The sequence below is a fragment of the Dromiciops gliroides genome, chromosome 6 (assembly GCF_019393635.1).
Source record: "Dromiciops gliroides isolate mDroGli1 chromosome 6, mDroGli1.pri, whole genome shotgun sequence".
Lineage (NCBI taxonomy): Eukaryota > Metazoa > Chordata > Mammalia > Microbiotheria > Microbiotheriidae > Dromiciops > Dromiciops gliroides.
This window is the reverse complement of record NC_057866.1, coordinates 27,355,444-27,371,703: the sequence shown is the minus strand read 5'-3', so window position 1 is coordinate 27,371,703 and position 16,260 is coordinate 27,355,444. Positions and strand designations below refer to the sequence as shown.

The 16,260-nt window shown below is 48.3% G+C and overlaps 1 long non-coding RNA gene across 1 annotated transcript in view; it reads left to right on the top strand.

Annotated features, from left to right (window-relative positions):
• The first annotated feature begins 11,172 nt into the window (after nucleotides 1–11,172).
• LOC122732811 overlaps nucleotides 11,173–16,260 on the top strand; it is a 127,359-nt gene continuing 122,271 nt past the window's right edge. Inside the window, exon 1 of the long non-coding RNA XR_006353651.1 lies at nucleotides 11,173–11,386. This is a non-coding gene — a long non-coding RNA (uncharacterized LOC122732811). The remainder of the gene's footprint in view (nucleotides 11,387–16,260) is intronic.

Genomic DNA, 16,260 nt, shown 5'->3' with positions numbered 1-16,260 from the left:
CCAATTCTTTCAACCTATCTTCACATGTCACCAACTTGAGACCACTGGCTACCATTCTGATCATGGAGGCTACAGTTTCAGTAGTGGCATTAGCTCTTTGCTCATGAAGCAGAGATCTTCCCCATCTCTGTCTTCTCCATCTAGACTGAATGACCCTCTCTTGGGAATTTTCCCCATTGTGTCCTGATGACCCACCCATCAGCAATAAATATCCTTGCCTTGCATTAAGCAGGAAGAAAGGGAGAATGTAAACTCCTTACAGGCAGACCTTTTCCTTTGTGTCTTTGTATTCTCAGCACCTAACAGAAATCTTGCCACATAAGTACTTGCTGAACTGACCTGAACTGGGGTGTGTGTGTATGAGAATGTGCAGCTGGCTTACAAGGCTGCTAGCTAGCATAGTGGACAGAGTTCCAGGCCCCTGAGTTCAAATATGACCTCAGACTTACCAGCTGTGTGATCCTGGGCAAGTCACTAAACCCTGTTTGCCTCAGTTGCTCATCTCAAGAAAACCCCAAAAGGGGTCATGAAGAGTCAGACACAATGGAGCAACAACCCCAAATACTGGACCACCCTTCAGCCTGATCACAAGAGGGGTCATTCCTAGATGACCCCCTTACCCCTCTTAGTTTGATCCTAAGAGGGACAGCTGCTCATCGAATCCCCCAGAATCATTCTTAGGCAAAGAAGTAGTGCTGATTTCTGGGTAAGAACTTTTACTTTTCAAAATATTATTTTCCTGTCCAACACACACACACACACACACACACACACACACATCATTTCAAATCATGTGTCACTGGAACAACATCCTCTGGGGAGCCAAGCCCCAGACCAGGCCCTTTTCAGCGCAGTTACCAAGGACAGCAACTTCGCTCCCCCGCCCCTCCCCCTCAACTGCTAGAGCTGGGGGGAAATCACACTATTTAGCCCTGGGGGTGGGTTTGGATTCTCTCTCCTCTAGCCTCTGGAGGTGTTTCCTGTTTGTTTTTCCACAGGTCGGTTCCAAGATGATGTGGATGAGCAGGGGGAGACGTTTACAATCTTTCCCAGCTCCTGTAACCAGACTTTTCTGCTCATTGCAAAAACTGGTGCAGTCAACGAGAAGGGCTGGGTAGGGGGTCTTTAATCTCAGTGGTTTCCAGGAAGCTGGTCCCCAGGGTATGGACTGGCAGAGGTCAAGGTGGGGGGGGGAGGAGGTCTAGAGGGGAAAATTGCTGGAGGGACTGAGGGGAATCCCAACTTCCAACAGAAGAATGGGTATGAGAGAGCCAGGCACTAACGAATCTGGAGCCGGGTACCCAGAGGTTGGGAGAGATGGATATGGGAGAGGGTCCAACTTCAATTAGGAAACCTGGGTGAGGACCCTGCCCTACCCCGAGCCACAACAGCACTAGAGGGCTAGGCTCCGTAGCAACTTAATGGAGGGGGTACGAGGTGCCCCTGGCAAAATACGACCCAATTGGGGTGTGGGTTGGGGGGCAGCAGCGTCAGGCACCTGCTCGCCTAGTCCTCATCCCAGGAGGCAGGGCGGGGTTCAGATACCTGCATCTATTCAGAAAAATGCGGGGGAGTTCTTGGTGGGGAACCAAGGCTGGGGTTGGGATTTGGGGTGCAGGGGCGCCCCAAGGAATGCATCTGCACCACCCCCACCGCAGTGCAAGCCTCCAGTTCGTGAACCCCGCCCGCTCAGCCCAGCCCAACAGCCCCCACGCAGTCTCCGGGGCTGGGGGGAGAAGGGAGCCGCGTGCAGCAGCGCAGAGAGGGGGGCGGGGGCAGCGGGCTCCTACGCAAGCAGCCGCGAGAGGGGGATCCTGGGCGGGGGGCCCGCCCCCTCACGTGCCCCCGGTGCTGGGCCGCATGCCGGCCGCGTGACTGCTGGGCTCTGCTGGGGACGCTAGGGCCAGGCAGCCTGGCTTCCACGCGTGGGAGGCAGAGAAAGAGAAGGGCACGAGAGAGCCCGGGGAGGGAGCAGCGAGGGAGGGGAGCAGAGGACTGTGCACGACTAGGGCTCCACAGGGGGGACTGGGGGCGCACCGAGCTGAGCAGAGCTCCTATCTGCAACCCCTCCCCTCTGCAGCTCCCCCTCCCTCCCCTCTGCAACCCCTTCCTCTCCTCTGTAATCCCTCTCCCTCTCCTCTGAAACTTCCCCCTCCCTCCTGCAAAACCCTCCCTCCCCTCTGCAACCTCCCCCTCCTCTCCTCTGAAACTTTCTCCCTCCTCTCTCCAACCCCCTCCCTCCCTTTGTCATCCCCTCCCTCCTTTCTGATCCCCCCTCCTCTCTGCAGCCCTTCACTAAGCAACCCTCCCACTTTCTCTTTACAACTCCCTCCCTCCCATTTGCAACCTCCCCCCCCCCCATTCCCACCCCCACTCCCAGGCTACCCAGCCAAAGCTCTCCTCCGTGTTTCCAGCGAGGGTGGAGTGCGGTGAGGCCCTGCCCCAACCGTGGAAAACTCCGGAATCCTCAGATCGGACCCCGGGAAGGGGCAAGGGGAGAAAGAGGAAGAGGGAGGTGACCGCGGAGCGGACCCAAGACTGGGGGGAATGGCAGGATGTCTACCTGGGGAAGGCATTTCAGTCATAGATGTGGCACTGGAGGGGACCAAAGGCCCCCTAGTGCAACTCTCATGATGAGGAAACTGAGACCCTTAAAGGTGGTGACATGGCCAAGAAGTGGAGGCTCTGAGGACATGAATTGGAGGAAGGGGCCCCCCCGGGTCAGGAAGGCTTTAGCTTCTGATCGAAAACGTCAGGTGTGGTCATGAGTTCAGATACGGCACAAGAGACTCCTTCTTTGCAGGGCGTTCACCAAAAGAGGCCAGCACAAGGGAGTCCTTCCCTAGAGAAGGAAGAAGAAAGCTTGGTGCAGTGGGAGGGGTGGTGGATTTGAAACAAGACCTGGGATCACCCTTGCTTGTGCAACTTGGGCAAGTCCCTGCTGGTCTGTGGGCCTCAGTTTTCTCATCTGTAAAATGGGAGTAGGGTTGGACTACATGGTCTCCAATCCCTCTTCCAACTCTTCACTCCTCTGTCAAGTAAGTATTTAAATTGCAGGGATCCGGTAATTTTCCCAGAGACTCTCAGAGGTCAGAGGTTGTGAGGTCAGAGGGCCAAGGGAGAGCTGCCTAGCACTGAATCCCCCACGACTCACACATTTTCCCATCTTTCTTCCAAGGCCCTTAAGAAGAAGAAGAAGAAGAAGAAGAAGAAGAAGAAGAAGAAGAAGAAGAAGAAGAAGAAGAAGAAGAAGAAGGGGGTGATACAGTGTAGAGAGAGAGGGCTTCTGGAGCAAGTCTGGGCTCTGCTGCTTAATAGGACTTAGGGCCAGTCACAACCTCGGTGCACTTTACCTGTAAAAGGAAGAAATTAAATTGGATGATCTGCTTTTTTCCATCTTTGAAAAGTCTTTAGGGTTTTTTGTTGGTGGTGTTTTTTTGTTTTTTTTTTGGTTTGGTTTTTTTGGTGAGGTAATTGAGGTTAAGTGACTTGTCCAGGGTCACACAGCTAGTGTCAAGTGTCTGAGATCAGATCTGAACTCAGGTCCTCCTGACTCCAGGGCTGGTGCTCTATCCCCTGCGCCACCTAGCTGTCTTTAAGCTTTTTTAAAAGCTTACCTAAGAGCATGCCAAAAGACCCTGTTCCCAACCCTAACTCCTGATCCCACCAGGAATTTGGAGTCGGAAGACCTGGGTTCAAATGCTGAACATTGGGTAAGTCTGGCAGTTGAGAAGTCATTTCTCTTAAGGCCTAGGTTTCCTCCTCTGTAATACAGGACTGGTGGAGGGTCTAGGTTGGACTCTCAGGTCCTTTTCAGTGCTAAACCCTATGGAAGGTTTAGCCCAGCTATGGGGATGCCTGGTGACTTTGCCTCTCCATCCTCCCTTTAACAAGGATCTCTCCTCCCCATGCTCCCACCATCTCTGTGTTAGACCCAGAAACCCCTGGAGAAACCAGACAGAGGCTTGGGAAGAGCCAATGAACAGCCAGGGCACAACAGTAAAGAATAAACCAAATTGAATGTCCCTAGAAACAGGAGGGAAAAACGCAGCATCTAATAACCCGGGTTGGTTTGTCCCTAAATGACCCATTCTCTTTTTTCCCCAAGATACCAGGTGCTGTGAGGGTTTCGTGCCATCTTTGGTGCTGCCAGGAGAATTGGGATTGAAAGTGCCACAGCTTTGAGTTTTCAGTGACTGGGGAGATGAGTTGTCCTGACTAGGGACAAGTGGGACAGCCAGAGCACCCTAGAAGTGACATAACTGGGGGCAGCTAGGTGGCGCAGTGGATAGAACACTGGCCCTGGAGTCAGGAGGACCTGAGTTCAAATCCAACCTCAGACACTTAACACTTACTAGCTGTGTGACCCTGGGCAAGTCACTTGACCCCAGTTGCCTCACAAAAAAAAAAAAAAGAAAGAAAAGAAATGACATAACTCCAGAAAGGCTCATCTGGGTGTCATCAGCCTTGGGGAGAACCACCTAACTGCAGCCACTAAGATGGGAGGATTAAAAGGTTTCAACTGGAAGAGACTTTAGCCTCTGTCTTTCTAGCCCAGTACTCTCATTTTACAAGTGAGGAAACAGAGACTTAGGTGAAGGGGCTTACCCAAAGACCTGCAACTGGTAAGCTGGGAACAGAACCCAGGTCTGCTAAGTATAGTCAGCATTTACCAGGCACCTCCTATCTTCTAGGTGCTGGGTTAAATGTTTGGGAGGGGAACATCACAAATGAACAGTCTCAGGGGCAGCTAGATGGCACAGTGGATAGAGCACCGGCCCTGGAGTCAGGAGTACCTGAGTTCAAATCCGGCCTCAGACACTTAACACTTACTAGCTGTGTGACCCTGGGCAAGTCACTTAACCCCAATTGCCTCACTAAAAAAACAAAAAAACAAAACAAACAAATGAACAGTCTCTGTCTTAAGGAGCTGGAAAGAAGAAGGCCACAGTGCCTGTTGGCTAAAAGAGCCACAGACCCCAAAGAGCCCCCTGCCAGTCCTCTCCACCACTCAGTCACCCATAAGGAAAGTCCCTTTACTGTGTCCACTGTCTCTCCCCTCAGCTCCACTGGTCCAAGTTCTGTTGCAAAGGAACTAGGTGCTGGCTAAGAGTTAAAACAATCTCATGGCCTTTCTTACTTCTTTAAGCAAAAAGCCACCCATGAGAAAGATGAACAACAAACAAACAAGCAAAAAAAAAAAAAAGCCAAAGGAGAGGAAGCCTTGTTGTTGTTGTTACTGTTGTTGTTCGTCCTTCTTTTTCAAAGACATTGGAAGGTGATGTCCTAACTTCACTAGTGAATTAGATTTAAGTGAGGCAAGCCTGTGTTCCATCTGAGACCTTCCAGATTCTTTAAAGAGCCATTACTGAGACCTTACAGTCAGCAGTGCCCAAGAAATTCCAGGTAGAGGGAGCAAGGATGCCTCACCTTATCCCTCCCACCCCACCCCCTCCTAGAAAGAGACACTCAAATGCAGAAACTACCACAATAGCCAAGCCAGAACCAAGCCTAGAAGAGGCCTTGGCTGACGCAGGCAAGGGTTGTTTTAAAACAGACTCAAGGAGAATTGGAAAATATCAAAGTCCTGTACAAGGAAACACAGAGGTCACAATAAGACTGTAAAGCAAGCCAGCTTTTTGGAGGAGAGATACAAAAAGAACAGTCAGGGAGAATGACAGAAATAGGCCTGCTGGGCCTATGATCGAATTTGGTATCTGGTAAGAAATAGGGGTGTCCCCTCTCCAACCAGTAAAGTAGGGTTCCTATCTTTGTCTAAGAGTATTTGGGATTGAAGAACCTGTGCACCGGTGCTGATTCATGCTGCTGCGGGGGGGGGGGGGGGGGGGGGGGGGGGGAAGACTCCTAGAGAATTGGCAACATCTAGTGGATATTCACACTTCCCTCTGGTGCGGAAGAGGGGCTGATGGTCTTACTCTGCCGGGGTGACTTGACTTTTGTATCAAGGGTTTTTGAATTTCTTTGATTCGTGGCTGAGGGAGGCTACTTAATCCTTACAAGGGAAACACTAATTCTTTGTTCGTTATAGAAATATTACCCCTTGGATCTTCTTCGGAGGAAGCCATGTCAGATTGTGCAGATTGGTCTCTGAGGGTATCTCTTTTCCCTCTTCCTATCCGGAAGAGATTGAGACATCATCTTGGCCTATGTTCTTGTCTATTCTTCCAGACCCACACCTTTTCCTGGCAGATTAGTGATGCTCAAAAGTGCCTTGTAGCAACCTCTGGGTGTCTCAGGCTAGTCACATATGGAATTTATATCTGCAACCTAACCATGGCTATATTTTCTTACATAGAACGTTGGATCTCCTGTAAATGTAGGCTCCTTGAGGACAGGAACTGTGTCACATCTGTCTTTGTTTCTCTAGTACTAAGCATAGTGCCTGGCACATAGTAGGTGCTTAACATTTATTCAGCCATTTTCAGTCGTGTCTGACTCTCCCTGATCCCATTTAGGGTTCTCTTTTTTTGTGCAGGGCAGTGGGGGTTAAGTGACTTGCCCAGGGTCACACAGCTAGTAAGTGTCAAGTGTCTGAGGCCAGATTTGAACTCAGGTCCTCCTGAATCCAGGACCAGTGCTCCATCCACTGCACTACCTAGTTGTCCCCGGTGCTTCATCAATCTGTTCATTGGCTAGAGTTTATAATTTATTGGGATTTTTTAAAAATGAGACCACCTTATTAGCATCTTGCCTTCTGTTGAAGTCCTTTTTGTGGTAGCAAGTAGAAGCGAGTAGTCTATGAGGTCTTTGGGGCCTTTTTCCCTGCTAATGTGGTCTAAGGATGGGAAAAATTGGGGAATCTAGGGTTGGATGTACATCCAGAAGTGTTCAATCACCTCAAATCCAATCTTCAGTCTCTGGTCACTTCATGAGGTGAAGAATGAAGGGAGAGGACAGAAAGTAATTCCTGACAGTTTTAGGGTGTTTTTTTTTTCCTATTGTGTCTAGTTATTTTTGGATTGTACCAAAATTTCAAAAAATGTCAGTTTGGGAGGAGACCTTAGTGATCGTCTAAGAAAGTTCCGACTGTAACAATCCAAAAAATAGTGATGTGGCCTTTCCTTAAAGACCTCCGATGAGGGAGAGCCCCCCACTTCCCTGGGTAGACCATTTCACCTTGAGATGTTCTTATCAGGGAATCCTTCTTGGTATCAAACCTCAACTACTTCTTGGCCACTTTCACCTATAGATTGATTCTAGCCAGACAGAATAAACCTAATCTCTTCAAGAACGAGTCCCCCTCCAGGCCAATGAGAAAAGGCAAAACACTTGTAAGTCAGTTTACAAGTTTATTCCCCTTCCTGAGCAGTGAAAGAAGAATCCTGGGACTTCGCCCTTGTTGGACACTGCAGCCCCTGATCTGTCTCTCTCAGGCTCTTTTCGCTGTGATGTTTAACATTCAGTTAAGTTCAGTTAGCTTGGGTGTCCTCAACATCGCTGGGAATGAGAATTATTTCCAGCTTGGCCCCTGTGGCACCCAACAGCTTACTCCATTTTGCATTTTAACTTCATCTAAACTCTCCCCAAATGGACAAGATCTTCCAGGGCCAAGAAAAACATCTGTGATGTCTTGGGCCACGGCAGCAGCCTCTTCCCTCAGCCCTATCTTCTTCTCGCTGTTGCCAGGCAATGTTAGGCCACTAACATCCCCCCCTCTTTAAAAAAAAACCCACTTAGTTGAGCACCGTGGATTCAGGAGGACCTGAATTCAAATCCGGTCTCAGACACTTAACACTTACTAGCTGTGTGACCCTGGGCAAGTCACTTAACCCCAATTGCCTCACCAAAAAACAAACAAACAAACAAAAACCCACTTAGGCATCTGGAGTGATGACAGGGCTGGAAGGTCTTCTCTGGTTTGACACCAAGCAGGGATCATGGTAAAATACTGACCTAGGAGGGATACAAGAGCCTGTGATGGCCCATATGCCTCCCTTCCTCTCAGGGGTTCTGTCACATCTGTGAGATGAAACCCCAAAGGAGCCAGTAGGACAAACAGGGAGCATCTTTTGGAGTGTGAGCGTGTGTGTGTGAATGTGTGTGAGAATGTGTATGAGAATGTGTGTGTAAGTGTGTGTGTGTATGAGTGTGTATGTGTAAAGTGCAGCCTTTCCAAGGGACGTTCACAGTGGGTACACTCAGCAGACTTTTGCAGGGGGAATATATGTATGTCTGCCTGCAGTTGTAGGCTAAAACATGAATGGGTGTAGCTGTCTGCAGGTGTTTGAATGGCTTGTAGGTTTCTGTGAATGAATGCATTTGTGATGAAAGGTGGATGTATTTCTAGCCATGGGCAGATGGTTGGCTGGCTGGCTGTAGGTTTCTGGGGTGTGGGGGGGAAGCATCTGTTCTAAATAGGGTTGAGCAGCCGGGGGGGGGGCTTGGTCATCTCCCCAAAACATCTGCCCTCTTGCTTCCTCTGTGGTGGCACAAGATGTTGGCAACCATCGCTTCTTGCCTGGACACTCAAATAGGGAAGGGGAGGGTGGAGAGAGTAGAAAAACATGTGGTTGGTCTGCCTGGGCTCTCCTCTAGCTACCCAGGACTGGCCCCAGGTAAACTCAGGCTGTAGTGTCCTGCCCTGGTGCCTAGCCCATCTGCTTGTTCCCCAGCCCACCCACCCCCCATCCCTTGAGGCTACGGACAATCATTTCCTAGTGGCTCAGACTGGATATTTCCCCAACCTTGGCCTCCTCCACACAGGAAAGGTAGAAACAAATATATTCCGTTCGTGACTCCCAACTTTCATGTTAAGAACAACCTTTTCAGGTCTCCCATCTCTCTTCTAACTAGATTTCCAGAGATGAAAGGTAAAGGTTTTTTTTCTGTCTTAGGAAGTACTGAGATTCACAGTCGATTGGGCATGTGGGAGTGGGAATCCTTGCTTCAGGTGGGAGGGGGAAGGGATGTCATTTGATTTAAAATCAGATGCTCTCACTTAAAATACATCAATGCTTGGCCCCCGGCTCCCTTTCTCCAGCTCTCACCACTTCCCTTGTCCAGAGAAGATGGCCTCAGAGCCCCACTCCTAGCACAAAACAACCCTAATTAGCCATCTCATTTACGTCCCAGCAGAGGCCAAAGGCTGGATAACCTCTTCTCACCTCAGAATTCCATCCCGGGGCGAGACTGCAGCATACTTGGAGTGAATGGACATTGGGGGGGCTGAGGAGGAGGTGAGAAAGCTGGAGATGACAACTCTCTAAAAATTTACCTGTCTTATCTGGAGACAGGACCTCTGAACCCTCCCCCCACCACCACCACCATCACCACCCAGTGTCTCCCTTCTCCCTTCCCAGTTCACAGAATTTGAGCATCTCAGAGTTGGAAGGTTCTTCGGAGACTCTTAAGTTCGCCCCACCCAGAACAATTCCCTCTATCTCAGTATTACTACTGGTTTATCCAAGTATACATATGTGTATTTCCTTCTTATTCTATGTGGATATGTGTGTGTAAGGATGTGATTGTCGTTTGAGCTAGTCAGTCCAATGCAATCTCTCTGATCACTAAGGCTAGTGTATTGCACATAGTAGGTGCTTAATAAGCATTTGATGAATGAATAGTGTTCATGAATGAATGAATGAATGAAAACCAAACAGAATGATGGAGACTGCATTGTGTATGTGAAGAAAGTGGAGGATTCTCACTGGAACACCAGCCCAACAAGGAACAAATAAACAGATTATAGATTTAAAGCCCCCCCCCCAACTAAACTTAATCGAATTTTGGTGGGCTGCTGTGACCTTTCTGCCAAATAAACATGCAGAAAGGAGCATTCCAGACCTTGTGTTTATGAATGCACTGTCTGTAAATTATGAACGCCCTGGTGCATTGTGTTTGTATGAATGGGGGCTGTATGTGCTGGCCAGAAAGCACGTGAGACACGTGGGGTGGAGAATTATGACTTTTAAAAAAATGAATCGAGGGGAAAAAATTAATGGGAGAGCATGAATGGTGGATGCCAAAATAAACCCAACCCTGCCCCCTTCTCTTTTTTCACCTCCCCTCCCCCATAGCAACCAGGTGCACTTATTTCATTAATACCAATTCTTCACCTTCTATCAATAGATCCCTTTCTCCTATGTGGTCCCTTGTTCACCACCTTTCCGTGGACCACACAAGCTAAAAACAGAAGATAGAACACAAAAGATTCCGCAGTCAGCTCAAGCAGGGGGTTATTTTTAGATCAGAGAAGGGGAAAGGGGGGTGGGGGGAGAGAAGCAGTTCTGGGTTTTGCGATCTAATTTTGTCCTTTTTTTTTTATCCTATCAATGGTATTTTCCATACAATCTGATTTCTATTTGGCTCCTAGAAAAAGAACAGATCTAGGGGCTGAAAATTCTGGAGCTTATGGCTGATTCTAGCTAGTAGCCTTTCTTCACCAGGCTCCAACTGAATTAATTTGATACTATTTTTGAAAGTCAGTGTTTCTAAGGGAGACCTAATGACGCACTGACGTCAATGCAGGTCAATAGCACAAACTGCTAGAACCGAGTGTGCTACATAGAGCGAGAGCTTGGAGGTTTTTCAAAGAGCCCCAACTCTGCAAATATCCCAGCTTTGCAGGGGGGTGGGAATCGAATGTTGCAGGCAGAGACCCCCACTGACTCCCCACACCTGAACCCCAAGAATATGGATGTATGTCATTCAGAGGCAAAAAGTGGGCAAGAGAAATCCAAACAGATGCAATCAGACGCACTGCAGTTCAAAAAAAAAATCATACCTGTCAAAGCAACCGTATGTAATCCATGCACACACGCACATAGGCACACATTTACGTTCTGAATGCAATGCATATCATTAGGGTCTGTCTATAAATAGACCCAGAGATGTGTGCATTGCAATTTGGTCCCCAAACGGGCTTTTCAAACGTGGGTGATGAGTTCTTGGGCTCTGATCAGTTACTCAGGAGGTTCCTGGATGTGTGGGGGTGGGTGCGTGGGAGGGGGCTGCCTACAAACACACACACATACTCTCTCTCTCTCTCCCTCTCCCTCTCTCTCTCCCTCTCTCTCCCTCTCCCTCTCCTTCCCCTCCCTCTTCTCTCTCCCCTCCCCTCTCTCTTTCTTTCTCCATCTCTTCTCCCCCTCCTCTCCCTCTCTCTTCCCCTCCCTCTTCCCCTCCCCCTCCTTTCCCTCTCTCTCTCTCCAAGTCTGGCACTGAACAACGAACTGTTTTGCCTTGCTCCCGGGAAGAGTGCAGACACATTACATGAAATCCAGAGCGTTTTGCGTGGTGCATTTAAAACGCTTCACTCACCTCTCCCATCCCCTCACCAGTCCTTCCAAATTTCCCTAGAAATCTGTGTAAGGATTGCGGATGGGAAAACATTTGCAAAAAAAAAGTGAGGAGCATTTTGCCAAAGGTAGGTTCCACTGTGAACTGTCTGTTGTGTTTGGCTTTTGCAAAGTTTATGGTGTCAGTTGATAAATGTTTGGAGGGGTAGACTTCTGTGGCTAGCCATGATCACTGTCTTTCTCATCAAACAAGTGCATTTTACAAATTGTTGGAACAGGCTATTCTGGGTGTCCTGTGTATTTGATTTTTGAAGTGGGGATGTCAATTAACAAGACATACTTGTGGCTTAAACTGGGAAGGAGATGAGCCTGTTCTCTTTTCTCTCCACTAGTTTGCCTTCCTTGGGAGAGGGGATTTTTGGTGTGGTCACTTTTTACTTTGCCCATATTTTGGATTAGCTCCCAATCAGCAAACAACCTCAGACTTGTAATTTCTTACACATTAAAATTTAATTCCAAGAAGGCTTAAAGTCAGCAGCATATGAGCAAAGCGAGGAAAGTGGGGCGGGGGTGGGGGGGGCGGAGAGAGGAGAGTGGAAGGGCTAGTTGGGGTAAAGAGCATGAACATGGCATTTCTTGCAGATCATTTTCCCACCATTTGGGAGAAATACTGGGGCCTTAGTGGGTGTAACCAAAATAATACCCACCAATTAACGATAAAATAAAAGTGAGCCCACTGCCATTACAAGAACAAGAAACTGCTACAGTCTACAACCACCTGTAGAGGGAAATCTTTATGCATGATATCTTATGGCTGTTTTTAAACGGGAAAACAGCTTGCATTTGTGACTGGCAAACTTTGCAGCATTAAGACAAGAGATGCTCTCTCTGCAGGGTGTGGGGGCTAATTTGCAAGAATAGTAGGGGAAAGGGGAGGGGGCGCTGGCTCAGTGCCAAAGTCCTTTCTAATTTGGGGATCTCTGGAGTTTGATAGAAGGCATCTTTAGGTTGAAAGTAAAATAGACTTGGATAAAGGAGGAGAAGCTGGGGGGAGGGGTTGGGGGGGGGCAGTGGGGAGAGGACAGACTAAGAGTTGCATATAAAATGAGGGTGGGCCTGGAAGAAAAACCAGTCCGTGAATAAATATCTCCTGTCTCTCCTGCTAATCTTGACTGAAGCTTCATATTGAGAGGTGGTTATCAACAAGTGTTTCTCCTAAGATTAGTAGTAACAGACTTTCAAGAGTTTTTCTAAGCTTTGTAAATCTGTGGGGGTGGGGCGGCATTTTTAGCAGGGAAGGGGGATCTGTCAAAAAGGGTTTGGGGGGAGAAGGGGAGCTCAAGGGGAAGAACTTAAGTGTTTGAACTTTTCTTCATGAGCTTTACCATCAGTGGGAAGGATCCAGCTCCTAATGTTATCTTAGACCTAAAGTCAATGGGAATTCCATGTGTCTGAGAGCAGGATTTTTTTTATCTAGGGAAACAGGGCAGCGGGCTTTGCTGTAGGGTTCTCCCCTGCAAAATCTTCTAGGAAAGCTGAATCACTGCCACTCCAAGGAGCAGCTATATCTGGGGGTGAGGGAAAAGCATGATGTGTGTTTGAAAAATGAAGTAATCCAACAGCATAACAGTCATTTGAGGCCATCATCTGAATGTCTGCTTGCAACAGGGTCGGGGGAGGCAATTAGGGAGCAGGGAAGCGTCTTTTCGATGGTATCTGAGACCCCTACTACTTTCTAGGCTTTGGGGACTTCAGATTGCTGGGGTAGGATACATATGAAGGGGGAAAGGAAGTGGGGCTTCTGGGCCAGGGAGCCTCTTGCCCCCTCTTGTTTGACCCCATCAGGTCTGTTTCAGACTAGCTTGTGGGTGGAGCAGTGCTAAGGAGTTGGGGCACCCAGAGGATGAAAGAGATCAGTGAAAGCTATGGGGAAGACCAAGATGTCATGAGGGCCTGAGGGCGGGAATAATGAAGGGGCATCAAGCCCCTTTCCAGGGGGAAGTGAAAGGCAGAGGCCACAGGGCTAGACAAGAAGATTACACTAGCCAGTTCAGAATTTGGCCTTGGCTAAGCCAAGTTCATTTATCTCAGACACACCAGGAGAGTCCTCCCCTGGCCCACCTCAGCTTGAAGGTGAGTCTCTCTGCTGTGAGGTCTGGTTTGGTGCAGAAGATTCCCAATCCCTCGCTATTCAGTAGGGGGTTAAATCAGGGAACTAGTCTGACATCATCTCTCTATGAGGGGGCTCACTCAAGGGCAAAAGAGATTCTGGTTGCTGAGGCCTCTCCCCACAGTTGCTAGCCAGTTTTGCCAGGCCCTTGACCAGTCTGAGGGTCTTTGGGAAGCAATGATGTCATTCCTGCAGCCCCTCCCAAGGGGAAATTGCTTCTGTTCTCCACTAGGGGTGCCAAGAGAATAAGGGGATTATCTGAGAGAGGTGATTACCTAAACTGTCATCTTGTTTGCTTTTTGTCTGGTTTCTGATGTTTCCTGCAAACCCCTCTGGCCCGAAAGACAAAAGAAACAAAACCTCTTCACCCACCATTAGATCTCTCCCCCTCTTAGACCCCCCCCCAAAAAAAAAGAAACAAAATTCACCGGGCTCCTGTGACTTTGGGACTTGATTTTTAGGAGGGCTAAGAGTGAGATTTATATTCTTTGCCATCCTGTTCAACCTGGTTTTGAAGGTGCCATCAGTAAGCTGGGAATCCTCAAATGCCAGGCTCAAACCTTGCAGCAAGCTCATGGATGGGATGTCCTTTATTCAGTCACATTTCAAATGCCAAAACAGAACTAGGCACATGAGGTATGTGCATGCTTGCAAGCCCCCGCCCACCCCAAGCATGCAGACTCATACAGGTGGACATACACACCCTCGTGCTCCTAGAGATCTGTGACTTCATCAGTACATATGCTCCCTCTGATGGCTCAACCGGTCTACCCTTATGCATCCTCCGTGATGCCCACCCACATCTTGCTGCAGGTTCTCCATAGAAGGTCCATTGGAAGAGGTGGGAAACCTTCCTGGCTTTCTGGGCTGTATGTGGAGCACACGGAATCTCCATCTAATACTCTTCCATCTCAACATGCTAAAATGCCTTAATCTCCCTGCTAAAATGAGGGGGCTCGACCAGGCGATCTCTGAGATTTATTCTAGCTCTTAACATTCTGTGATTCTGTACATGGGCCAACAGAAAAGCAGCTCCCCCGCCCCGCCCCCCCTACACGCACGCACACAGGAGGGCACGTCTCCCTTCAAGCCTATAGATGGCAGCCACTAATAACATGCAATTTAGGGGCAGAGTGAAGGTACCGTAGTCATCCTTAGTCATGCTACAAGCCTAAGTTTGCCTTGGGTTTACTCACACAGTTCAGGTCTTTGAACCTCCTCCCTCCTGGCTTGTCCCATGAGAAAGTCGGGGAATCTCTCATCATCCCACTCATAAGGAAAGTGAAGGAAGGCTCAGCCAAGCTCCCAGCATGCATCTGTGGTACAGTGGAAAGAATGCAGAAGTACAGTCAGAGGATCTGGGTTTGAATTCAGACTTTGACATGTGCTGCCTTATCTTGGCCCCCAACTCATCTGAAGACTTTGACTCGGTGCCATCCAAGATGTCTGCCAGTTCTCAGTCTGTGATCTTATAGACTCTTGTTACCTTGGATAGAGTCATGCTCTTCAGTCTCTTTGTATCAGGGCAGCCTAGAAGCCCTTTTACTTCATAAGAGGTAATGGGGCAGGGGGCGGGGAGGGGGGGAGAATAAGCCTTTAATTTAGCACCTACTATGTGCCAAGCCCTAAGAACTTTATAAATATTATCTCATTTGATCCTCACAACAATCCTGAGAGGTGATCACTGTTGTTATCACCATTTTGCAGTTGAGGAAACTGAGGCAAGCAGAGGTTTAAGTGACTTGCTCAGGGTCACATAGTAAGTGTATGAGGATGGATTTGAACTCAGGTCTTCTCTTCTCCAAGTTCAACTCTCTGTGCACAGTGGTGCCCCCAGGTGCTAGAATATGAGGCTCACAGATTCCACCAACAGCAGTATATCACCGGTACTTGCTCCTGGCTTTCCCAGAATTTACAGAGTAAAAACCCTGATCTGAGGAGTCACCAGCTGTTTCTTCCTTCAAGCAACTGTATTTGTCTTTATGTGAATTGAATGCAGAAAAAAACTCTGAAACCCCGAACTCATGCAGCTAGGTGACTCACTGGATAGGGAACTGGGTCTGGAGTCAGTAAGACTTGAGTTCAAATCCAGCCTCAAACACCAGCTGTGTGACCCTGGGCAAGTCACTTAAGCCTCTGCCTATTTCAGTTTTCTCAACTGCAAAATGGGGATAATTAATAACAGCCCCTACCTCCCATGGTTGTTGTGAGGATTAAATAATAGTTGTAAAACACTTAACACAATACCTATCACACAATAGGTGCCTAATAAATGCTTATTTCCTCCCAACACCCCCAAATCTTGTTCCTTCGGATTCTTTCTTCTCTTTTAAGTACTACTGGGTGAAAAATGGTCCAACCTGTTCCTTGATGATAATGTCACAGATGAGAAGTGGGTAGGGAGGAGGAATAGGGAAGATATCTTTGCTTCATTCTCCAGCAATAACTAAATCCAAAGTATGGAGCCCAGACCTGGAAGATATAGAATCCAAGTTCATACTTGATCATCAATGTACTTAGCATCATGCTACAATACCACTACATTCTGTGAGCTCTATACTTCTGCCATCTCTCAAAGGGTAAGTGAGGGCTACCACCTTGGGACCAATATAATGGTCATTTGAAAGAACTTGACAAAATTGTTCTTTCTACCACACTTAAAGCTACCCAATAGCCCCTGAGATCCAGGCTAACAATGTCTGTGCCAAATAGATGAGGCATTGCTCCACCATTGGTAGGATATACACTTTTAAGGGTTTGGGTTTTTTTCACCAGTAGTAGGGATGGATTTGGGCTGATCCTTCCCAATCTACTTGGAACCCATTTGGGAAA